Source organism: Cydia fagiglandana, chromosome 9, assembly GCF_963556715.1.
Source record: "Cydia fagiglandana chromosome 9, ilCydFagi1.1, whole genome shotgun sequence".
NCBI classification, from domain to species: Eukaryota; Metazoa; Arthropoda; class Insecta; order Lepidoptera; family Tortricidae; genus Cydia; species Cydia fagiglandana.
Window position 1 is genome coordinate 18,462,640 of NC_085940.1, and position 25,572 is coordinate 18,488,211.

At 44.5% G+C, this 25,572-nt stretch overlaps 1 protein-coding gene across 1 annotated transcript in view; it reads right to left on the bottom strand.

The window, feature by feature from the left end:
- Nucleotides 1-489: 489 nt before the first annotated feature.
- The window catches only part of LOC134667564 (lipase member H-like), a 68,686-nt gene continuing 43,603 nt past the window's right edge, over nucleotides 490-25,572 (bottom strand). Inside the window, exon 3 of the mRNA XM_063524996.1 lies at nucleotides 490-519. The gene's annotated coding sequence lies outside the window, so the exon portion shown is untranslated. The remainder of the gene's footprint in view (nucleotides 520-25,572) is intronic.

Below are 25,572 nucleotides of genomic sequence, written 5' to 3' on the forward strand. Positions count from 1 at the left end.
TATACCAAGTTCACTTATTATCTCCTCAAGATCAAAGTATTGAAAAATTGCGGATGGGACTCGAACAAGTGATAACGGCGATGGAGCGTTCCGGTCAGGATAGCCAAATTGCAAGTGGTGTTACATCAAGCTCAACACCAGCGCTTCCATCAACAGCTTCATTGTTAGGAGTAGCAAAGACGGGATCTAAAAGGAAGTACATTTCATATCAAAAGAAGAAAGGTGGTAATGAGCCATCTAAAAAAATGCGAAAAAGTTGCATCTTTTGTGAAGGAACCCATTACAGTAACGAATGCCGTAAGGTAGAAAATATAAAGGGTAGGAAAGATAAACTGAAGAATATGAGTAGATGCTTCAAATGTTTCAAGCGGGGACACACGGCATCGATGTGTAGAATAAGAAAGAAGTGTTACTTCTGCAAGGATGATCATAATAGTGCCTTATGCCCGAAGCAATTTAAGAAGACTAAGCCTGAAATCAAAAATACTGAAAAGGGTGAGCCAACACATATTAATAGTGCTGTCATAGCAGAGACTGATACTTTGAATTCTACTACTAAAGAAACATCATCATTTTTACAGATGGCAGTGGCGACAATCCACAACAAGAATAAACAACTACCTTGCAGACTGATATTGGATGGTGGATCACAACGTAGCTACATTACTTCAGCAATAGCAAATACTTTAAACATTATTCCAGATGGAGAAGATTTTCTCACAATGTATACTTTCTCATCAACTTCACCGAAAACTATATATAGCCCATCAGCTGAAATTAAAATTAAAACAAAAAGAGACGTCATTAAGGATTTAAGAATCAATATAGTACCTCATATAACAAGAAGGATTCCTATTGTGAAGATTGATATAGAGAAGCCCATAGATTTTCTAGCAGATGATGACACCAGGGGCGAGAATGTTGATTTACTTATAGGTAATGATTATTATTTTTCGCTTATACGAAACGAGCGCATTGAAAAGGACAACATGATTTTTATAAACACAGATTTTGGTTGGATTGTATCCGGGAATAGTGAACAAGACAGAGAACATAATACCTTATCAGTCATTACATACTACTGTCAGTGCCATGATACGGATTGTACATACTTTAATGAACCTGATCTACCGCTAAGAAGTATTGACATGAAATTCCTGTGGAGTTTAGAAAGCATTGGTATAACAGATTCTCCAAAAACAACCAGAGAAGAAGAAGCTGTTAAATATTTCAATGAAACGGTACGTTATAACAATGGCAGATATGAGGTTAAGTGGCCGTGGATCCAATACCCGCCTGATTTACCAACAAATTATGGTTTAGCCTATGGCAGGTTAAAAGGCTTGCTACGGAGATCTGATGAGAGTACGCTCAACGAGTACAACCGCATTATACAGGAACAATTGGATAAAAAAATAATCGAAGAAATAGAACTTAAAACAGTACCTATCTATCAAGTAAGTCCTCCTGTTCACTACTTGCCACATCACATAGTAAAACAAGAAGGAAAGAGCGGGCGGATCGTCTATGATGGGTCAGCAAAGATAAAAGACGGCAATAGTTTAAATGAATGTATGTACCGGGGTCCTTCATTACTAGAAGATCTCACTGCACTATTAATTAAATTTAGAACCGGCAAAGTAGGAATTACTGCAGATGTTGAGAAGGCGTTCTTACAAATTGGTCTTCAAAATGAAGACAGAGACGTGACAAGATTTCTCTGGGTTAAGGACCCTAGTAAAGAACTAACAGATGATAATTTACGACATTTCCGATTTTGTAGAATCCCGTTTGGCATCATTTCTAGTCCATTCTTACTAACAGCATCAATTCGATACCATATAACCAAAACAAATGAAGCTCTTCTCACAAAAATAGCTGACAAGTGCTACGTGGATAATTTAGTGACATCTGTTGAATCGTTAGATGAAGCTTTATGCTTGTATAATGAAACCAGGACAGTATTTAACGAGCTCTCAATGAATATAAGAGACTGGGTGTCAAATGACAGTAAATTTATGGAGATGATCCCTAAGAACCAGTTGGGAAATCAAACAGGAAAATTGAAAATTCTTGGTCTCATTTGGAACCTACAAGATGACACTTTACAACTTAAAGTGGAAGATAAGGCGCTTGAGGCTCAAGCCAAAGATGAACTAAACAAAAAGGATATCCTTAGAGCTCTTGCCCGCGTCTATGATCCATGTGGTTTTGCGTCGCCTCTTATTCTACCAGCTAAATTACTGTTTCAAGATTTGTGCATCCAGAAATTTAAATGGGACACACCTTTACCAATGAATATTGTTCAAAAATGGAAATCCATTGTGGAGAAATTAAAGACAGCAAAAGATATAAAGATACCTAGATATGTGGCCGAAGACATGCCGGAAGGCGCAATGCAATATGAACTTCATGTCTTTACCGATGCTTCTAAGTTCGCTTACTCAGCTGTTGCGTATTTACGCACCCAATATGGAGAGACTATTAAGACTGCGTTCCTAATGTCAAAATCACGCGTGACGCCTGTAGAAGACAAAGAAAACTTGAAGATTCCCCGTCTAGAACTATTGGGCTATTTGATAGGAAGTAGGTTACTTAAGTACTTAAAGAGTAGCCTAAATCTGACAATTCATAAGCAGTACTTATGGACGGACAGCCAGGTCGTGCTGTACTGGCTTAGAACTAACCACTTACTGCCACCCTTCGTAAAGAGACGCATAGATGAAATAAATCAACTAAAGGATGTTGAGTTCTGCTACATAAACACTAACGAAAATCCAGCTGATTTAGGGACACGTCCGGAACTATGGGAAGAAAAGCAAGCCTTATGGTTTACAGGCCCACATTTCCTCGTTAAAGACTCAAAGTTCTGGCCAAGTAACAGGTACTTAGAACAAAATACTTTTCTTTCGGCCGGGGAGGTCCGTGTGGCCAGAGTGGTATCACAGAACAACTTTGCGGCGTGGGAGGATCTTCTAACATTTTCATATAAACGTTTCCACATTCCACGAACTAAATCTAACCGTAGCTTAACCACTATAATTAAAGATAATGTGGCTCATCCAGCCTATCCCACTTCTTCTTCCGCCAATAACGCAAACGCAGTGGACCAAATCTCTCGTTCGCCATCCACCAATCCGAAATTCAAATGTAAATTTATTGAAAATAAATTATCCGATGGAGATTTAAAGGGGGCGACTAGATTGCTCTTTTCTAACGATACTCTGGCGACATACACACCAGCCGTGCTCAGTGCTCTACGGGAGAAACACCCCACCACTTCGTCGTCCTCGTTGCCACTCAACCAGCCAACCTCAAGCCAACCTTTGCAGGTTTCTAAAGCTGCTATTCGGCAGGCGGAGCTCTCTTTTCCTGCTGGTTCGGCAGGGGGCTTGGACGGCATCACACCGCAACATTTGAAAGATTTAACGAGTCCTCTTGCGGGTGATGCAGGTGAAACACTGGTGGAGGAGTTAACTGCTCTGGTGAATTTGATGCTCTCCGGGAGAGTGTGTCCGGATATCGTCGCCATTCTGTACGGCGCCAACCTCATCGCTTTAAAGAAAAAGGATGGAGGCATCCGCCCAATTGCAGTGGGAAGCACGTTACGGCGCCTCACCTCAAAAATATGTTGCCGTGAGTTCCACTCCCGCCTTATGGAAAAATTTAAACCTACACAGTTAGGTTTTGGACTCAAAGGTGGTTGTGAGGCTGCAGTGCACGCAACTCGGTCTTTTATTGAGAGTGAGAAATTCGAAATTCTCGTTAAAATTGATGTGACTAACGCTTTCAATTCTGTCGATCGAGGTTCCCTTCTTTCGCAAATAGAAAGTGAACTTCCAGAGATCCAGGGCTACTTGTGGCAATGTTACGGTGCACCCACGAAACTTATGTTCCGGGAGCACGAGATCTCATCCTGTGTAGGATGCCAGCAAGGGGATCCGCTGGGGCCTGTAATTTTTAATTTAGCCATCCATCCGATAATCACGCAACTCACATCGGATCTCAACATTTGGTATCTCGACGATGGCACGATTGGCGGCAAAATATCGTCAGTCCTTGCCGATTTAAAAACCATCTCGGACCGATTTGCTGAGATTGGCCTTACGGTTAACTCTAACAAGTGTGAGGTATTTATTTCTGACAGTATTTCGGTTGACACCAGGGCAAAAATTATTAACGATATTAACAACCTCACACCAAATATTTCAGTCGTTACTCGTGAGAGCCTTACACTGTTAGGAGCCCCTATTTTGGACGAATCCATCCCTTTTACCGTAAACTCCAAAATAGAACAATTTTATAAGTGTTCCAACCTATTTTATGAAATTAACCCACACATGGCCCTTTACATCTTGCGACTTTGCCTTTTCTCACCTAAATTTTTGTACATCCTACGTTGTGCCCCTCTCTGGAAATTCCCCGTTGTCACTGCAAACATTGACCAAATTTTAAAAGACACCGTCGCCAAAATTCTTAATGTTACATTCACACCCTCCAGTTGGATTCAAGCTACCCTTCCGATAAAATATGGTGGTCTTGGTATCCGTTTGACGGGCAGTCTAGCTCTGCCGGCCTTTTTATCGTCTGCCTATGGCTCGCTCACCCTCATTGGCGGTATATTACGTATCCCTTCAACCGCTAATGTGTCGGTGTCGTGCCTGGGGGACGCTGAATCGGTTTGGCGGGCAGACCACCCTGTCGAACGGGTACCAGAGGAGAAATCCAGCCAAGCAGCTTGGGACACCATTACCATAAAAATGCACCACCAATGCCTTTTCCAGAGCTGCGACAACGACCACGAACGGGCGAGGTTACTGGCCGTTTCAGAAAAAGAATCTGGGCATTGGCTGCACGCACTTCCGTCGCGAAACCTTGGCTCAACCCTAGAGCCATCAGCCTTGCGAATCGCTGTTTGCCTCCGCCTGGGCTTAAAGGTATGCGAGCCACACGCGTGTAGGCGGTGCGCCCAACCGGTGGATGCGTTGGGGCGGCACGGTCTGTACTGCCAAATGAGTGCAGGGCGACTTTACCGGCATGGCACTCTGAATGACCTGATCCGCCGCGCTCTTAGCACCGCTTCCTTACCCGCGACTTTGGAGCCGTCAGGCCTCTCTGCCACCGACGGCAAGAGACCGGATGGCTGCACTCTGGTCCCTTGGAGCCTTGGCCGTCCTTTGGCGTGGGACGCTACCTGCGTCGATACACTGGCCTCGTCCCACGTCGAAGGGTCTGCTCGGAAGCCCGGGACCGCCGCGGACCAGGCCCAGACTCTCAAGCGCCGCAAATACGCTTTCCTAATGAACGAGTACGAGTTTGCGGCGCTTGCAATGGAAACGCTGGGCCCATGGTCGACTGACACAAAAAAATTCATAAAAGAAGTGTCGGTCCGGCTAATAGGTGTCTCGGGCGACCACAGAGCAGGCTCCTTCTTTGCCCAGCGTTTAAGTCTGGCGGTGCAAAGGGGCAACGCCGCCAGCATCCTTGGCACCATTCCAGAGGCAGGAGACTTTGGTGAGGTTTTTTATATTTAATTCGTGGTTTAGTTTAGTTTTAGTATAAGTTAGTCAGTAAGCTAGATTAGTTAGTAGTTTTATGTTAATATTGTAGTGAAAATTATAATTTATTAGTTATTTAGATTATTATTGGGAGGTCCTGGACATAATAGATGGTCCAGAAATGGTACAGAAAGGGTATGAAGTAGACCCACCTGCTTACCTTACGGGAGAAATTCAGGAAGTAGATGGCAGAAGTGAAACAGAAGTTACTAGTAACAAAGAGCCTGAAATTGGTATTGTAGATCCACCAGACAACCTCACAGGAGTGGATCAGGGGGTAATTACTAATGATACTGAGACTGTCACCGGTATTACAGAAATCTTGGAAGTACAAAAGAAACATTTCCCTGACGAGATAAACGGAAAGAAGACAGCGTTAATGAGAAGCCTTGATCTGTTCCTAGATGTGGATGGAATCTTGCGGTGTGGTGGACGCATGAAACATACGAACTGGTCTTATGACAAGAAGCACCCAATACTTATTCCTAAAAACTCCGAGTTTACCAACAGAGTTATACAAGAAGTACATGAAAAAAACTACCATGTAGGTCCACCTCATACTTTGAATATTATTCGAGAGCAATATTGGATCCCGCAAGGAAAAGCTCAAGTAATGAAGGTCATTAAAAAGTGTAAGAAATGTTTGAAGCAAGGTGGAGGACCCTACAAATTGCCTCAAACTGCAGCATTACCTCCCGAGCGAGTAAATTATAGTCCTCCCTTTACGTTTACTGGGGTTGATTACTTCGGGCCAATGTATGTTATCACCATGAATGGAAACCGGGAAAAAAGATGGGTCTGTTTGTTCACCTGTCTGGCAGTTCGTGCGATACATTTAGAACTAGTGAAAGACTTGACAGCAGAGGAGTGTCTCCTTGCAGTAAGAAGATTGGTGGCAGCTAGAGGTACACCAAATACAATTATATCAGACAACGCTTTGCAATTTAAGCTGACTTCCGAAATACTAATTAACTGCTACTGCACCGAAAATAAAATAAAATGGAAGTTCATTCCGCAGTTAGCCCCGTGGCATGGCGGATTTTATGAGCGGCTGGTTGGAATTGTAAAGCACTGTCTTAGAAGGACTTTGGATAAACATTTATTGAATGACAGTCAGTTAGTCACCGTTATCAAAGAAGTCGAATCAGTGGTCAACACAAGACCTTTGACAAATGTAGGTGCTGATTTGGAGTATGTCCTGAAACCTGCAGATTTTTTGACTCTAGGGAAATGTTTGGAATTGACTCCCTCAAGTAATATTATAGACGTTGATGGGACTGCTACAAAAATGGATCTTATCCAAGGATGGAAACGAGGCCAGTCAATCTTAGCAGAATTTAAGAAAATGTTTCAAGAACGATATCTGACTAGTCTTCGTGAGAAACATCGGGGATCAGTAAAACAACCTCGAGTAACGTCAGACCGGACACCTCAACTTGGAGACATAGTACAGATAAAAGAGGAATTGAAGAGTAGGGATACCTGGAAAGTGGGGCGGATAACTTCGTTAATAAAAAGTCAGGATGGACAGTGCCGTGTAGCAAAAGTGAAAGTGGGTAATACAGAATATACCAGGTCAGTCGGTCATCTTTACCCACTAGAAGTTGACAACTGCACTGAAGACGCCCAATCTTTGGACATCTTAAATCCGGTTAATCCTATTCCATTGGATCTACCTACAAATAATGACCAAGTTGAGATCAACAGTTTGCCAACACCAATACCTATCAACATTAACCCACAAGTTCCACAACAAAGCTCCGAGTACCCAAAACAACATCCGGGACAGGAAGCTGATCCGGACCACAAAGAAAGTGACTGATTCGGCAGCGGAAGCCAATTCAACTAATGAAGAATTAACTTATCAAGTGGACGAATGTATGTCAGAGCCCGATGACGTAGTTGTGACGGAACCAACCGCAGAAGACACATCCAACATGGGGGACAATGCTGTCCAAAGATCAACGCCAGTTAGACAAGCAGCCATCCGAGCGAAGGAAAAAATCGCCGAATGGACCCGCAACCTGATAATCCTGTTGCAGTAGACTCTCTGTTGTCGGGGAATGTCGCGGAGAACCGCGAGTATCAAACAATTGGTAAGTTGCACAACATTTACTTTATAGATTTTGACGTATATTCAACCCTGCTGGCAACACTGACCTCTAGGTTTGTCGATGAAAGAAAAAGTTAATGTTCTTGCGACGCTATTCAAAGTGAAAAACGGTTGGTGTGTTATGTGAGTAATAAAATAAAGAATAGTAGATCATCAGATTTGGTAAGTTTCTTATACAAATGCTATTATCTAATGAACTGTAGAACCAATCTTATACCAAGTATTCAAGTCCACACTAACGGTTATGGAACAGCAATATGTAGTACAAGCAGAGTGTGATACTCAAAGCAAGTCAAGACAAGTGAGGCAATAACAGGGCAGGTTGTAAGGGGTTGGAGGAGACCTGTGGGGACCAATGGTCCCAACCAAATATGACTCGAGTAGGGGTATGTTATACAAGTGATCAATGTAGTGATAGCACACATTACCATGACCCCGTGTTGTGGTAATATTAGTTCCCCGCGATGTCAATAGCTCGTCGAGGCGAGGCTAGACCGTAGCCGTGCGGAAGCCACGGGTCGCTTGAGTCAGATTAGAATGTTAATAAACGTTCACAAAGATTTATGTAAATATATAATTGCAGTTCCAAAACCTAAATGCGGATACTCTATTCAATATCAACTGTTAGTCTTGTCGTCTATTACATCCTCATTAATAAACGCGGCGACACCAGTGGCGGCGCATCCATAAAACTCGACTCCCACCGGCTTGCCTGTTTTTGGACGTTTGAGCAGAGTTGTAAAGAAAATATGTAAGCCAAAGCCAAAGCCAAAGTAGCCCGGCTTACCAATGAATATGTTTGACGCGCCGCCACTGATACCTACTTAAGGAAATTATGAAATTGAAAGAAAGAAAAATATGAACTTTAAAAATACACTTTTTATTTCAATACCTACAATTTTTTTTACGTTATAGTTAACAATGTTTTAAATTAAATAGGATTCTTATTAAGTGGAGCGTCAAAATAGTTAAATAAAAGTAAGTAAGCGCTGTAAAACTTAATTACCATCAAGCCCCAAGTTTCGCAAATAATGGAATCTCAAAGTGACAGGTGGTCTCTAAATATCCAATTATTGTAATACTGTTATCCACTTCTTAGGCATCTCAGGAGTGCTATTCCAATAGCTTAAATACAGGCAAGTTGAAGACTCTGGCCGACCTAGCGAAGGTGACAATGACAATCGCTATCGCATCTAATATCAATTTTTAATAAGCAGAAACGTCCGCGACCGATGCTATTAAGCTTAGAATAAATTTTTTAAAGTGGAAAAAAAACAACAACCAAACACAACAACAACAACAACAAAAACAAGGTGTCGGTGCTATCGCTTCGACAACGAAACGCTTTGTTTCTCTCTATCACTCTTCCTTATAAGTGCGACAGTGACAGTTGCGTTTCGATCGCTACGGAGCGTTAGCGATATACGGCCCTATTTGAACTTTAAGATACGTCAGCTAAATTGATCTTGAAACGATATGGATTAGATATGTCAGTGTCAAATGTGACGTTTCTTCAAAGAAAAATATCACTTTTGACACTGACACATCTTAGCTGACGTATCTTAAAGTTCGAATAGGGCAGTGACAGGTTGGCTACGCGGCCAGGGGTGCTCGCCAAGATGGCAATCATTGATAAAACACGCCAATCAAAACTTAAATAATATGGAGCTAGTCACGTGACTTTCAGCGCCATTTGCACCATTTCACTAACCCCGGGTTAACCGGTTTAACCTGGAGTTACCATGGTTGCCGCTGCGCTAGTTATGACTTATGACCCAGCCCTCTGGTCACGCGTCAATTCAACTAGTGGCTACATTTTCTGAAAACCCTGTGAGGGCTTTCCCCCCCAGGGCCCCATAGTCTCAACCCCAAACGGCTCAAATCATCATCTCAGCCACAATACGTCCACTGCTGAACATAGCCCCCCCCCCCCCCCTGCATAGGCCTCCCCCTTACATAGGCCTCCCCCTTAACGGCTCAAATATGCAACCACTATTTATGGTTGCACACTTGCGCTGCTTGTGAAGCTTGGTCGAATTAGCAGCAAAGCCAGCCTTCACTGCAGTTGGTCTAAGATCCGGGATATACAGGGTGTCCCACGGCTATGCCACATGGAGGGAAAGTACCCTAAATATTGTAGATGGAACATTTTACTGAAAGAAGACATTATTTTAATTTAAAAAATAATTTAAACTGCATTCATAGATTTTTAAATAATTACATGGTTGAACCGGGAATCGAACCCGCCGTACGAGAAAAAAAATCATCCTGTAGCTTTATCATACCGATCAAAAGGCTTGATCATAAGGATTATTTTTTGCTAAAGAACATAGTGTCAGAAACAAAAGGAAGACCATGAATTTTAACATTTGATGTGAAATTTAGCGAAATCATCAAAAGAGTGCGGCTTTGTATTCAACAGAATGAGACTCATTTTGAGCATTTGATAAATTAAATTGATTAATTTTGAATTAAAAATGTTAAAATTCATGGGCTTCCTTTTATTTCCGACACTATGTTATTTAGCAAAAAATAATCCTTATGATCAAGCCTTTTGATCGGTATGATAAAGCTACAGGATGATTTTTTTTCTCGTACGGCGGCGGGGCTATGTGAATACGCGGGCAGGGAACCGTGAAGTCCGTAACGAATTTCGCTACCCAATTACGGGGTGTAAGAAATAAATTCGGAACCAAACTGAACGAAATAGAGTTAGTTGTCTTTAAAATAATTCGGAACTTTTTAAATATTCTATATTGAAAAGAAAAACGAGTTGGAATTTAATTTTTAACATACTTACATGAGTAGCACAAAAATAAGTTCACAGAATAATTTTAGGTATAATTTTCTTAGTTCCAAGTCTTTCACGAAATGTCATTAAAGATTAAAATTACAATTATTTAACTGAGATAAAATAATGTCTAACGGCTTTGATTAACAAACAAAACGCGTTGTCAAGATTATCAACAATATGCACATAAAAAATCATGGTATTTTTGGGCAAACCATCACTTAGATGGCTCCTCTACACGATGGGCCAACGCCGGCCACTCCAAGGGACGCAGCCATGCGGTAGAATGAGATAGCAATATCACTTGCTCGCTCTAACGCATAAATGCGTCCCTTGGAGTGGCCGGCGTTAGGCCATCGTGTAGAGGAGCCAAATTGATATTTACCTTTCATCGGCTAACTCCCTAATCAGACCAACTTAGCGTCGTAGACCTTTGACTAACTAAGCTCAGCCACTGAGGTTTGGATCGTCTGCCATTCTGGGATTAATTTTAATAAGTCCAGATTAACGAGGGTTCTGCAAAAGTGGCTTTAAGGCGAAGACACACAGAGAAACGACTACTGAATTAAGGTGACGGTCGGATTACTGCTGGATAGCATTAGAAATTTTCTTAATAACGGTGAAGGTTTGAAGTTGTACACATGGTAGTATGGCAATACAGCATCGAGCTTTACTTTTGAAGGAATTTGAGAGTGACAGAATCACACGAAACCCCAAAAACCGGACAAGTGTGAGTCGGACTCGCGCACGAAGAGTTCCGTACCATTACGCAAAAATCGGCAAAAAAATTACGTTTACTGTATGGGAGCCCCACTTAAATATTTATTTTATTGTTTTTAGTGTTTGTTGTTACACACAGACCAGAAATACAGAAATACATCATCTGTGAAAATTTCAACTGTCTAGCTATCACGGTTCATGAGTTACAGCCTAGTGATAGACAGACGGACGGACAGACGGACAGCGGAGTCTTAGAAATAGGTTTCCATTATTTCCATTTATGGAACCCAAAAAATTCAGAACAATGATGGGATTGTTGGGCTGGTGGAGTGATTCGGGACTATCTGAATAACCTTTTCTCATCTATGAATTCATAGGGCAGCAAATGTCAAACTCAATTTTGTTGCCCGGATTTTCGACATCTGCGGCAGCAATATTGGGCAATAAAGGATGATTCACGCTGGACCGGGCCGTGCCCGGGCCGAGGCGTCCGACATATAATTTTCTATGTAGGCTGACCGGTGATTACGTTGTGCTTTCCATAGAAAACGAAGCACCGGCCCCGGCCCGGTCTAGCGTGAGTCATCCTGAATACTGGTGTGTAGTCTGAAACCGAACGGTATTTTTCACATGCTTATTTTTGGCAGCAATGCCGCTGAGTTATTTAAACGGCCACAAAATTTGCTCCCAATGTGCCACCAGCAGGGGTCCAATTAAAAAAGTTCCGAACGTCCTAATTAGCCGGATACGCAGGCGGCTAATTGCTTCTGAATTAGACGGAAATAAGAAAACTCATTATTGGAATAGCTGAACGTGGCGGCCGTCAAATGCATACCTATTTAAAAAAATTTAATTATACAGATAGATTTACCGATACCGTACCGTACCGTTAGACCTGTCTGGCCTAGTGGACCCTGCATGTGAAGCCGACATAATATGTATACTTGGTCAAGCAGATCTTGTCAGTAGAAAAAGGCGGCAAATTTGAAAAATGTAGGCGCGAAGGGATATTGTCTCATAGACAATTTGAATTTCGCGCCTTTTTTTACTGACAAGATTTGCTTGACCATCTATATTTGCAATACTGTGAATATTCAGAGAGGAAAAAGTGGACTATACGTAAAGGCGATTTAGCGCGGCCGTCTACTTCCGCCTTTAGTTTAAAAAAAAGTACCATACAACAGCCTCAACACGAACAGTTCCATTTGTTTTGTGGTGTTGGTATCAAATGGACCTCGTTGCCTCAAAAAGTACCAGATCAAAGAACAGCCACAACTCGATCACTTCCATTTGTTTTGTGGTGCTGGTAGCAAATGGACCGCGTTGCCTCAGAAAGGATCCTTAAAAGAATTTTCCCGTGTCGAGTTTAAAACGGAATAATGGAAAACAGAGTGCTTCGGTGTAGTTTCAAGACAGTGCTGTGGAATGGACGAAATGTTTAGACAATCATACTATCTAAGTATTAACCTAAAAAATATGCCTTGCTATGAACGAAAACGATTTGTTTTTAGAGTGCTGTTAAGAGTGAAGTCGGAACTTCCGATTCGTATTGCACATCCGCTTCGGTTCCGGTTCCGTTACTTTTGAATCGGAAGTTATATATGTAGTTAGAGCTTAGCGTGGTGGCGGGTCATCAGAAACAAACAGGTTTATACCCGTCATTCGGTCATCTCCCCGCTTGCCTATGCTGCACTAATTAGCTGTTTTGTTTTATTCGTGTTATCGAATTAAATATACCTATTCGTATGTGTTGCGATGTGTAATGTCATGTGTACCTACTGACAGTACTGACTCAGGCTCCGACTATGGTTCCGGTTCCGTTTTCGGTTACGATTCCTATTGAACTCTCAACGTCCAATATAGCCGACGATAGCAGTTGGAGAAGGTAGCTGGTCTACTGGCGCCTCGCTCGAAACCGCAGCCGGCCCAGACTCTGATGCACCGTAATGCGAAGCCCTCAACGAATTGTCCTCGATCGCCCCGACGATGAATAAAAGGATTCCGAGTATAAAAAACTGATTTTTATTGACGGCGTTCTTCATATAAAAATGCTCCTATAACGATTAGGCGGTACAGCTTCGGATCCTTCAGGCTTTCTTCGGTTTTCTTCCTTTTTCCTTTTTTTTCCTTTTCGGCTGCTGCTGGATTACTGTACGATCCGAAGCGGTGCCGTCTGGCTTTTATACTAAAAATCTAGAAAGAGAATCACCTTCGATAGGGAGATAAAATCAAATCTTAATTCGCGGTTTTTCTCGGCCTATGATTGGCTAGTCACTTAATACGGTCATTTTCGAGTGAATTTTCATTATCTCCATATCGCTTCGCGACTCATATTATAAATACCTAATTATCTATCGACTTAAAACTATTACAAATAGTTAAACACGTTACTTAGCTACAAAAATAAACAATAACGAGCTCAGTAATCCCTTCGACCTATCCATGAGCGATAACAAAAGGCCGACGGTGCACGAACAATAGGCGTTTTATTACCCCTTCGCCCTCTCGCAGGGCTTTGTTTGCTTGTTTTGCCTTACGATTCTTATCTTACTGGGTAACTAGGCTAATGATCTACAATATTTACAAACATTGTCATGATGTAACTCTGACGGATAATGACCTATTAAAGGAAACATGCTAGTTTCATAGTGAAAATTGCGCTATACTGTCGCGCTGAGCCCGGATTTGATCGACCAATGGGAGCGTATCGCGCCGTCCCTTTCATTTCGTGACTTCTCTGTCTTGACCCGCCCACTTTGGTTGACCAATGGCAGCGTCTACATTAATTTGCCTAGTTTATAGGGATTACTTGGGATTCCGAAAATAAGTTTAGTCATTTTTACCTATCGTACTAGGTGACCTAAAACTTAATACGAGCTTACGACTTAACTAACGAATATTACAAGTCCTTATATCTATTAACAATCTAATCGCGGTTTCCCTACCTATCTTTAAATCTTTATTTCGAATACAGCCTTAATCGAATTTATTTTAAATCTAGCTTAGACTAATCCGCGCCTTGTCGTAGCGTCGCTAACATTTTGTCCCCGCAGTCGAAGACTCCTGGTGCATGGGTTGCGACGCGATGACTGCCAACTTGCAGCTCGGCCTGCGCAGCGTTCCGTGCCTCGTCCTGACGTCTGCGGAGCGAACCCGTCCGTCGGGTCCATGGTAGACGGTCTCGACGACTCCTTTAGGCCACACGCTGCGTGGTCCACTGGGCTCGGAAATGATGACTACATCTCCCGGCCGGATCTGTCGTCCTCCGTCGTCGGATGATTTGCGCGGTGCCAGCAGTGGAAAGTACTCCTTGGTCCAGCGCCGCCAGAAGTGGTCTGCTAGCGCCTGGGCAGCCCTCCACTGTCGCTTGTCGTTCTCGTCGTAAGCGCCAATCATTGGTAGGTTCGCGTTGTGAAGTAGAAGAAAGTGCGCAGGTGTGAGACTTTCCTCGCTGTCCGGATCGACGTTCACGTGCGTTAACGGCCTTCTATTGACGATGTTTTCGATCTCTGCCAGTAGAGTCTCGAACACTTCGGTTTTTGGCGCTCTAGTGTTAAATGTATAGAGCATCGCTGTCTTCACGGTGCGTACCATCCGCTCCCAGGCTCCGCCTGCAGATGGGTTGCCGGGGGGGATGAACTTCCAGTCCATACGTTGTTGTACGCCGTACTGTTGCAACTGCGGAAGCCATTGCCTGTAGGCCTCGCGTAGTTCGTTCGATGCCGCCTTGAAGCACGTCGCGTTGTCGCTGTACATAACGCTCGGCCATCCTCTTCGTGCGGCGAAGCGCCTTAACGCCAGTAAAGCGCTATCGGTCGACAGGCTATGTACTGTTTCCAAATGAATAGCCCGTGTTACTAGGCATGTGTACAGACACACCCAGCGTTTCTCTCGTCGTCGTCCTATGGTCACGTACATAGGCCCGAGGTAGTCTTGCGCGGTGTAGGTGAATGGCCTCTGGTAAGCCTGTAGCCGCTCGGGTGGTAGATCGCCAAGGGGCTGCGCTCGCGGTGAAGCTCGACGTAGCTTACACAGCGCGCAGTCTCGCGCTACAGCTTTCACGGTAGGTCGTAGTTGTAGGATCCAGTAATCTTGACGTAGCTGATTTATTATCGCCTCGTTGTGAATGTGCGCCATTCGCCTGTGTGCGCGTTGGACCATTAATCTGGTAAATGAGTCCTTGCCGTCCAGTATTACGGGTCGTACCGATGTGTACAACACTGGAGCGTTTCCCAATCTTGTCTTCATGCGTAGCACGCCGTCGTCGCACAGCTCGGGTGCTAGAGTATATATTCGCGATTTCCTGTCCAAATCACGTCCTGCGCTTAGTGTACGTAGCTCGTCGGGAAAACTTCGTCGCTGGCTATTCTGAAGCCACATATGCTCGGCTCGCTTTATGTGCTTCACTTGCAGTTGTAGCGTCTTATTTCTGGTTTTCAGCTTCTCTATGAAAAGCAGTACGTAGGCTGTCGAATTTATCAGTCTATCGTAGTTACTGAAGCGTCGTATATCCGGTAGCACGCTCGACGGATCTAACTTTGACGTAGTAGTAGATAACGTAGTCTCTACTATGACTCCGCTCTTCTTTTCAGGAAGGTCTTCAGTCGGTCTGACTGTTTCTTGACTCGGCCACTCCGTTTCTGGTCGGTAAAGAAATGACGGTCCTTTGTACCACTCGTCGTGTGCGGTGATTTTTCTTGCCGGCTTTCCTCTCGTAGCGTGGTCTGCGGGGTTCACGTCGGTTGGCACGTACATCCACGCTCGCCGGTCCGATTTTTCAGCTATTTCAGCCATACGGTGTGACACGAACGGCTTGTAGTTTCTCGCGTCGTCCTTAATCCATCCTAGCAATACTCGCGAGTCTGTCCAGTAGATAGTCCTCTTGACGTCGTATCGCTGCTCCTTTTTAATCGTCTCGGCCAGTCGAACTCCAATAACTGCGGCTGTCAGCTCTAATCGTGGTACTGACAGTACTTTCAGGGGGCAGACTCTGCTTTTGCCCGCTGCTAGGCTGACTCGTACATCTTCTAAATTTTCGATACGCCAATATGCCACGGCGCAATAAGCTTCAGTTGACGCGTCGGTGAATATGTGTAGCGTATATTTCGTAGCTCCGCCCGGTGACTCATACCGCCTAGGTATGCGTAGCGCCGCTACGTGTTTCAGTGCGTTCTGCCACTGAAAAAAGTCCTCGGCTTCTTTTTCTTCTAGCGGTGCGTCCCACGTCGTACCTTTCGTCCATACTCGTTGAAATATTATCTTCGCGCTGATAACGTATTGTGCGATAAGTCCCATAGGGTCATAAATGGACATTATCGCGCTGAGTAGCTCCCTTTTCGTCGGCGGCCGCTCCTGTAGCTTCACAGCCTCGGGAACTCGCAGCATTTTCGTGTTGTAGCCCAAAGTGTCAGTTCTAGGGTCCCACGTCATGCTTAGAACCGTAGGTTGACCTTCGCCCAGGTGCGTCGGTCCTTGCGCTGCGTGTAATTCAGGCTCGACGCTCGCTAACATTCGCGTACTGTTGCTCGCGTAGCCTCGTAGATAAAAGCTGCCCTCCGCGTGCGAGTCTCGCACTTGTTGCGATACCCGTAGCAGCTCATCTTCGGTCTCGTACGATGCCACGTAGTCGTCCATATAATGGTTGTGGTGAATATCGTAGACCGCGTCCGGATATTTGTCCCGATTGTCGATTGCGTTCCTATTGCGCACTGAATGCGCTAGGAAAGGCGATGACACGTTGCCAAAGCAAACTCTGTTCAGTTTGTAGACTTGAGGCTCCATATCTCTTCTAGTACCGCGCCATAAGAAGAGCTGGCTCTGTTGATCTTCTTCTCGCATCTGGATTTGTAGGAACATTTCTTGAATGTCCGCGACAACCGCGAAATTCCATTCGCGGAATCGTAGTAGGATTCCTAACAAGCTCCGTAGTAGGTCTGGCCCCGATAAAATATAGTCATTCAGACTATTTCCTTGACTTTTTGCCGCGCAGTCAAAAACGGCTCTTCTTTTGCCTTTATTTAAATTGAAAACGCTGAAGTGCGGCAAAAACCAAGTCCGGTCGGTTTGCGGCGGCTCCATGATACGTTCCGCGTATCCTTTCTGTAGCAGCTTCTGTATCTGGGCCTCGTAATCTTCAGCGAAATCCTTATCGCGCCGCATCTTCACCTCCAAATTGTGTAATCTGGATCGCGCCATGACGTAGCTCGGTGGTAGCTTTACGTTGTCCGTCGCCCACAGTTGACCGACCTCGTACCGGCCCGCTGCGGTCTTGCGTACTGTAGCGTTGAAAATGTCGATGGCTCGCTGATCGCTCGGACTGACGTTTTCTTTATTCGTTACTCCTAACGCTTCAATCGACCAATGCTTCTTCACTTGATCGATTAACTCGTCGTCATCTGTGCGGCAATGAAGTACGGTTTGCTCGACTGTACGAATGATGCGCGGCATGCGCCCGAAAAATACCCAGCCTAAGGGTGTCTTCATCGCGCATGGCTCGTCTTCTCCGCCCTGCCTGATCTCGATGGGGGTCTTCAGGTGGCAGAAATCGCCTCCAATCAGCATTTGCGGTACTCCTGTACCCACGTAGCATTCGTCGCCCAGATCTTCTAAGTGCTTGTATTTCATCAACTCGGCCTTGTTGAGTGATTGCGATCGTATTCCAAGTCCTTCTACGGTTTTCATGACGATTTCGTGCACGGTGCCTCCTCGTAGTGGTCCCACTTGCGCCTTTACAGTTTGCGTGATGGACGTATGCTTCAGGTTTCTTATACCTCGTAGACATAGAGGTTCGTCTTCACCTACTGCTCCGATTTCGTCCGCGACGTCTTGATCGATCATTGAAAGCGTTGACCCATCGTCGAGGAATGCGAATATTTGAGCCGTACCCTTCGGCCCCGTGACGGTTACTGGCAGCACCTTCAGTAGCACGTTGAAATTTGGGGTTGACGACACGTAGACGCGCGGGTCGTTGTCCTCTCGTTCTGTAGGCCGTGGCTCCGATTCGGCCGCTGCCGCAAACGATGACGTCATTCTCGGTGAGGCGACCACTCGATGCGTCGATTGAGCTACCGCCATCGTAGCTCCGCTGTTATTATTGCTAGCCTGCATAGGCTCGGCGTGCAGCAAACGATGATGCGTGTGCGGACAGCCTGTCACGCCACACCCTTTCGCGTTGCATTGCGACTTCAAATGTTTCGCGTCCATACATCTGAAGCATATACGGTTGAGTCTTGCCCACTCCCATCTAGCGCCTATACTCTGCGCGGCCAGCTTGCGACAATCTGTAGTAATGTGATTGCCACCGCAGTACAGACACGTGCTCTTCGCGGTGATTTGTCGAGCCGCGTACGTAGCCTTCTGCGCTCCGCTGCATCGATTTGCGGCCGGAGCTGGAGTAGGGATGAAGTTGCGCGGCGCGGGCGCGTTCAGTCTAGCGCCGGGCGCGCGCGCGAACGGTGCTGTCGTCGGTCCCTGCGCGCGCTTCACCGGCGCGCGAGCGTGACAGAACGACATCTCTAGCTCGCTCTCTTCCATTAGGAAATCAGCCAACTGCAGGATCTCGGGGTCATCAGTATCTCGATGTCTGTTGGCGTAGTCGCACCATCTGCTTCGTAGATGAGGCGATAAACGGTCGGTTACTTCTCGTATCAGCAACGGATTGTCGGCGTAGTGTCTTCTATCTATGTCCATGATAGTAGATACGACGTTCATAATCTTGATTGCAAACGTGTTGAGGTCGTTCGCACTCGGCCCCAACGGTGGCAGTCTTCGTAGGTCCTCGATTGCTTTATCCAAAAGCACCTCGCTTCGGCCAAACTGCTTCTTCAGTATACGTATAACCATGTCTGGACGAGTAGCTGTAGACAGGACATGTGACACGCACATCTTAGCGTCCCCGCGTAACGCCATACGCAGTCTTGCAACGTTCTCGTAGTCGGTAAACTTGTAGCGCTTCGTAGTCTCGACGTAGGTATTGTAAAAACTTCGCCATTCGCTCACGTCGCCGTAGAAGTGAGGTAGCTCGAAGATATCCTTAGGTGCCGGGCGAGCCGCCATCTGCATCTTCTCGAACAAGTGCAGCATAGACTCCGCAACTGTGCCTTCCGTATGTTGCGTACGCGCCGTGTGCGGCGTACGGGGCTCCTCCGGTGGCGATTCCGATCGCTGTTGACGCTCCTCGCGGCTCGGTGAGCGGCGTCGCATATGTCGCTCGTCCCGCGTAGGCCGTCTAGGAGTCTCGTAGTCCGGTGGTGGCTCGTTGGCTAACCTCTTCTCGATATGTTCGGTTAGCGGCTTATCGTCCTGAGAGTCGTCTATCCACTTCAGGATCCGCTTCCGTTGTGGCTCGACGTCCCCTACGACTGAGACTGCGCCTACACTTCCTTCCGCTCGAATCTGCGATTTTTGTGCTTCTAGCCTCTTCTTTATTAAGTCGGCTTCGATCTGCAACTCCTTTCGCTGTATCTCCGCTAGACGTTCGCTCGCTTCAAGCTCGACTTGAGAGAGCCTAGCCTCGATGACCGTACTAGCGCACGAATGTACGGATTGACTGGGTGCAGGGGCATACGGTGTGCTCGACTCCATAGTGACTCCCTGTTGCTGCGTAGATGCGACATCTTTGGGCTTCGCCTTCGCCCGTCGCACTGGTAACGGTGTGGGCCTCGCAAGTCGTCGTAACCGCTTGCGGAGCTCCCTGCTCCACAACAGTGTATTATCTTGCGAGGGGGTCCCTTGTGGCCTGAAGGTATTCTGTGATGCGGTCGCCGCGCCAAACGGTTCAGCGCTAGCGGCCCGCGGACGATCGCTAAGCGCGTCGGCCGACGATATAGGTGTCAGTAGCGGGCGCGCCGCCTCGGCGCCATCTGCCCTTTCCGCTTCGGCGCGGGCAGCCCTTTCCGCGGCCGCCGCGCCCTCAGCCAGATAACGTCGCCTATCCTCGTCGCTCTGCACCGACGCTGCCTTCCTCGAACGCGTAATGACCATTTTGTCAGTCATTTGTATAGTTGCTTCGCAGGTACTGTAGTCTTGAACACGACGTCCCGGTGCGCTGACAGTAGATCCGGCTCGAAGGACCAGAAAATATTGAACTCTCAACGTCCAATATAGCCGACGATAGCAGTTGGAGAAGGTAGCTGGTCTACTGGCGCCTCGCTCGAAACCGCAGCCGGCCCAGACTCTGATGCACCGTAATGCGAAGCCCTCAACGAATTGTCCTCGATCGCCCCGACGATGAATAAAAGGATTCCGAGTATAAAAAACTGATTTTTATTGACGGCGTTCTTCATATAAAAATGCTCCTATAACGATTAGGCGGTACAGCTTCGGATCCTTCAGGCTTTCTTCGGTTTTCTTCCTTTTTCCTTTTTTTTCCTTTTCGGCTGCTGCTGGATTACTGTACGATCCGAAGCGGTGCCGTCTGGCTTTTATACTAAAAATCTAGAAAGAGAATCACCTTCGATAGGGAGATAAAATCAAATCTTAATTCGCGGTTTTTCTCGGCCTATGATTGGCTAGTCACTTAATACGGTCATTTTCGAGTGAATTTTCATTATCTCCATATCGCTTCGCGACTCATATTATAAATACCTAATTATCTATCGACTTAAAACTATTACAAATAGTTAAACACGTTACTTAGCTACAAAAATAAACAATAACGAGCTCAGTAATCCCTTCGACCTATCCATGAGCGATAACAAAAGGCCGACGGTGCACGAACAATAGGCGTTTTATTACCCCTTCGCCCTCTCGCAGGGCTTTGTTTGCTTGTTTTGCCTTACGATTCTTATCTTACTGGGTAACTAGGCTAATGATCTACAATATTTACAAACATTGTCATGATGTAACTCTGACGGATAATGACCTATTAAAGGAAACATGCTAGTTTCATAGTGAAAATTGCGCTATACTGTCGCGCTGAGCCCGGATTTGATCGACCAATGGGAGCGTATCGCGCCGTCCCTTTCATTTCGTGACTTCTCTGTCTTGACCCGCCCACTTTGGTTGACCAATGGCAGCGTCTACATTAATTTGCCTAGTTTATAGGGATTACTTGGGATTCCGAAAATAAGTTTAGTCATTTTTACCTATCGTACTAGGTGACCTAAAACTTAATACGAGCTTACGACTTAACTAACGAATATTACAAGTCCTTATATCTATTAACAATCTAATCGCGGTTTCCCTACCTATCTTTAAATCTTTATTTCGAATACAGCCTTAATCGAATTTATTTTAAATCTAGCTTAGACTAATCCGCGCCTTGTCGTAGCGTCGCTAACAATTCCGTTTCTGGTTCCACTTTAGGTTCCGATAAAATCACATCCGTTACATCCCTGCCGCATAGCATCTAAATACAAGCCTAACAGTAAGTATTACACTGATATACAACAAGCTCCTTTATATGCTACTCACGCAAGATAAGATAAGATAGAGATTCGCAGCCCGGAACATAATTGCCCACGGGCGGGCCTATGAAATCGCGCCTAAAAGCAAACTGTAATAAAACGGGAAAAATACCGCTTATGCTGAGGGGTATGCGGGGAGGGTGGGGCGCCTGTTGCAGCGGAGGCGGAAGCGGAAGCGTTTATAGCTCAAAAATGTAGATAGTGCCTTAACCTCCGAAGTCCCTGCGTACAAATTTAAACATATTCTAAAATATTTTTTTTACTTTTATTGTATCCAATTTCAAAAACATAACAATTGCTTCTGGGTGTCAGGAGGTTAAGTGTCCGCAGCAAGCTCGGTTCTCCATACAAACGTAGTTACGCTCTAATTTTAGCTAGCTACATACAGGGTGTCCCAGAAGTCGACGTCAAGCCGTAAACGGATGATAGACCAAGTCATAACAGTTATCATAAAATACAAAAAAAAATCGAATTCATGTTTTTTAAAAATTATGGTCACTTTAAAGATTCACTAAAAAATCCACAGCCTGTAATGGTTCTTTAACTCTTGTTACTACAAATTCCATAATTTATTCTAATTTTTTATTATTGTGTAATCTTGAATAATTACCTACAGGGTGTGTGTTTTTTAGTGAATTTTTAAAGTGACCATAATTTTTAAAGAACATGAGTTGGATTTTTTTTGTATTTTTATGATAACTGTTATGACTTGGTCTATCATCCGTTTACGGCTTGACGTCGAATTCTGGGACACCCTGTATTCATAAGTTGTTTTCACGTTGTTTCATGATTTGGTATAAGCTAGTGAAGGATGACTCACGATAGGAACGACACGACAGGTACGACAGACACGATAGGTACGAAGTGGCGGATGCCTTGGCCCGGGTCCGGGCCTTCTTCTTCGTTTTCTTTAGAAAGCATCACGTGATCACCGGTCATCTGTCATCCTTATTTGCATTTATCTCGTTTATATAGATCCTTCAAATTAGCAAAGTATTAATAATTATAACTATTATAAGACTCGGATCATATTTTTCTCTGTGTCCGTCTATACCCGTCCGTATTTTTTTCCGTGGGAAGGGTGTTAACCCACCGCACAACCCCCGAATTGCTGGAGGACCACACCCGTCCGTCTGGGCGTGCCAGTTACCGCTGGAGTGACGAAGCCCAAAAAGACCTGTCCGCCCTCGAAATAGCCAACTGGCGTGAAGTCGCGCAGAATAGGGCAGAGTGGCGCTCTTTTGTATCAGAGGTTAAGATCATTTTTGGGTCACTGATCCAGTATACTTGTATTTATTTAAAGAATAAAGATTGTATTTATTTAAAGAGTATAAGACTCGAGATTTTTTTTATCACAGAAAAACTCGCGATTAAAATTAGTAGAAATAAAAATGTCCGCTTGAACTAGCACCGCACAAAACCGCTGTAAAGAAAACAGAGGATTACAAACTCAGTAATGTACTCACGGTAAATTAATTTCTTTCACTTCGAGCCGGCTCCGCGTAATGAAATCTGGAATAAATGTTGTTACGTCAAACGCGGCTAAATGCTGTAAAACAATGGAGAAAAAAAGACTTGTGGAGACTGGAGTAACTTTTTAGATACCTTAATAGTATAATACTTTGCCCTTTAACATAACTTTGCCCACCGTGTCACAGTTCATCATCATCATCATCATCTCAGCCATAAGACGTCCACTGCTGAACATAGGCCTCCCCCTTTTTTGGGGGGGTGAATGCCATAATCGCCACGCTTGGCAGGCGGGTTGGCGATCGCAGTCGAGTACACCAAATTAGAGGGACGCTGCTGCCCGTCCACCGGTGGTCTTGGACGTGGTTTAAGGACATACCCGGGTCCGTGTCACAGTGCAGTAAAAGCAAAATAGCTTAAAAGTATACTCTATACCTTTAGGTATTTAAATAAAGGTAAACAAAATCTACCCTCAAATGGTTCCTTAAGCCAGTTGAGTGTAGATGAAAATATTACACGATCAAATAATGTAGGTTAAAGTCAGGTCGTTCAGTGACTGATCCAGGTGGTTTTGTAATTGGTCGGTTAACCAATAAATGTTATAACTACCCGAAAATTTACAAATTGTTTGTTTACTTTTATTTAAATACCTAAAGATACTGACTATAGTTACAGGATACTTTCTGAAGAAAGTGTATCGAATTTTAGCTGCTGGTCTTTGACGTGTCTCTTTTTGACGTGATAACGTCTTATAAATCGATGTTCTGCCGTATTCGAACTTCAAGATATTCACAAGAGACGACACGTGTACTAGATCCATTCTAGATACGTTTTAGTTTAGATATAAACTAGTTCTCTTTTGCAGCGCAATTCGGGCAACCAATGTCACTTTTATGTTAGATAGAGTAAGATATCTATTAAATATGAATTAGATCTCTAAGTCATATCCTGTGGAAATCGTTCAAGAGTATCTCCAGAATCGCGCAAATGTCAAATTTGACAGGTTAGATCTTAAACATATCGTTATCGTATCTTGGTGATGTCTAAAAGATGTCTAATAGATGTCTATTTCATAATCCGAATCGGGCCCGTACAGTCAGCCAAGAAAGTGGTCTGCCACTTTTCGACTCTATCAATCAGATGATAGAGTCGAAAAGTGGTATACAACTTTCTTGGCTGACCGTATACCGGTAGCATGCACGAAAAAGTGTCACGCTGTGGACAGATCTTCATGGTAACGTTGTGGACAGTTCTCCATGGTAACGTTACGGCCACGTTTTCTTATGACGTTATCACGCAAAATTATCGTCCGTAAACCGACTTTACAGACAATTATATATTTTTTTGCAGTGTCCCGTTATGGTGTCCCGGGCATTTGGGAGGCATGTACGCAGCTGAAGTTTAAAGCGTATTGACTATGAATTCCGTCCAACATATCGAATTTCCCAATATATTCACGTTCGTGGAAAAATTACTGCGCAAATGAATCAAACCGGCATTGATTAATTTCAGGTTTAAATACAGTTCACTGCATTTCCTGGGTTCAATTTGCGACTGAACAGTGAAAAGCCTACAATATGTCACCGTCGACAGCTCATTCTCAATAGTCACGAAATAATAGCCGTACCAACTTACAACTACCCTCAAACCGGACAAAAATCAACTTTATTTTCACTTCGGAACGGTCAAGTCTCCCGCAGACAAAAAATAGCTAACACGCCTGACACGTCCAGTATTCGCTGACCCGCAATAACCCTTACAAGTTCCCCTGGACCGAGTTAAATTGTGAAGCTTCAAGAGGAGGCAGAGGTCAGGTAAGGTTGGTGGGAAAGAGAAACACATCACGTGTCAGCAAAATCGGAACGTTGGGCTCGAACAAAGTGCATCTAGTTAAAACGGGGGGGTACAATAGCGCCATCAATATTGGCCGGTCCCCCCTCCCCTCCGAAATGGCGACGAAGAGCTGTCGAAGCCCGTTCGACACATTGTGACAATGAGAATGACAGCGCAGAGTAGAGGAGGTGAGAGGCTGCAAATAATATATTTTTATGTGAGTTTTTTTGTGTATGGTTTCATAGTGAGATATGTGAGAAAAAATATTCCCCACCTGTAAGAGTTCAACGTAAAAAATAGATTTTTGGCCTGATTCGAACTTTAAAATACGTCAATAATTTGCTAAAGATACGTAATCGATCGAATATGTCATATTATGTTTAACAAATTTGTGACGTATCTTAAAAGTTCGAATCAGGCCGTTTGATTCTCATAACTTTACGATACCTACGTGAAAGACGCGAACGATATGCATACAATAAAAAATGTACGACCCAGGTAATGTTATCAATTATTCTGTAGTACGATTTTAGTAGCAGTCAGGTGCAAATGTGCAAACAAAATATATTCTACAGTACCGCCTGGCAAAAAAGAGTAGAAATTAAAAAGTGGCAACACTGTAGTCCCTTTCAAATCAATATATACAAGAGAACGGGACGACAATACAGTGTTGCCACTTTT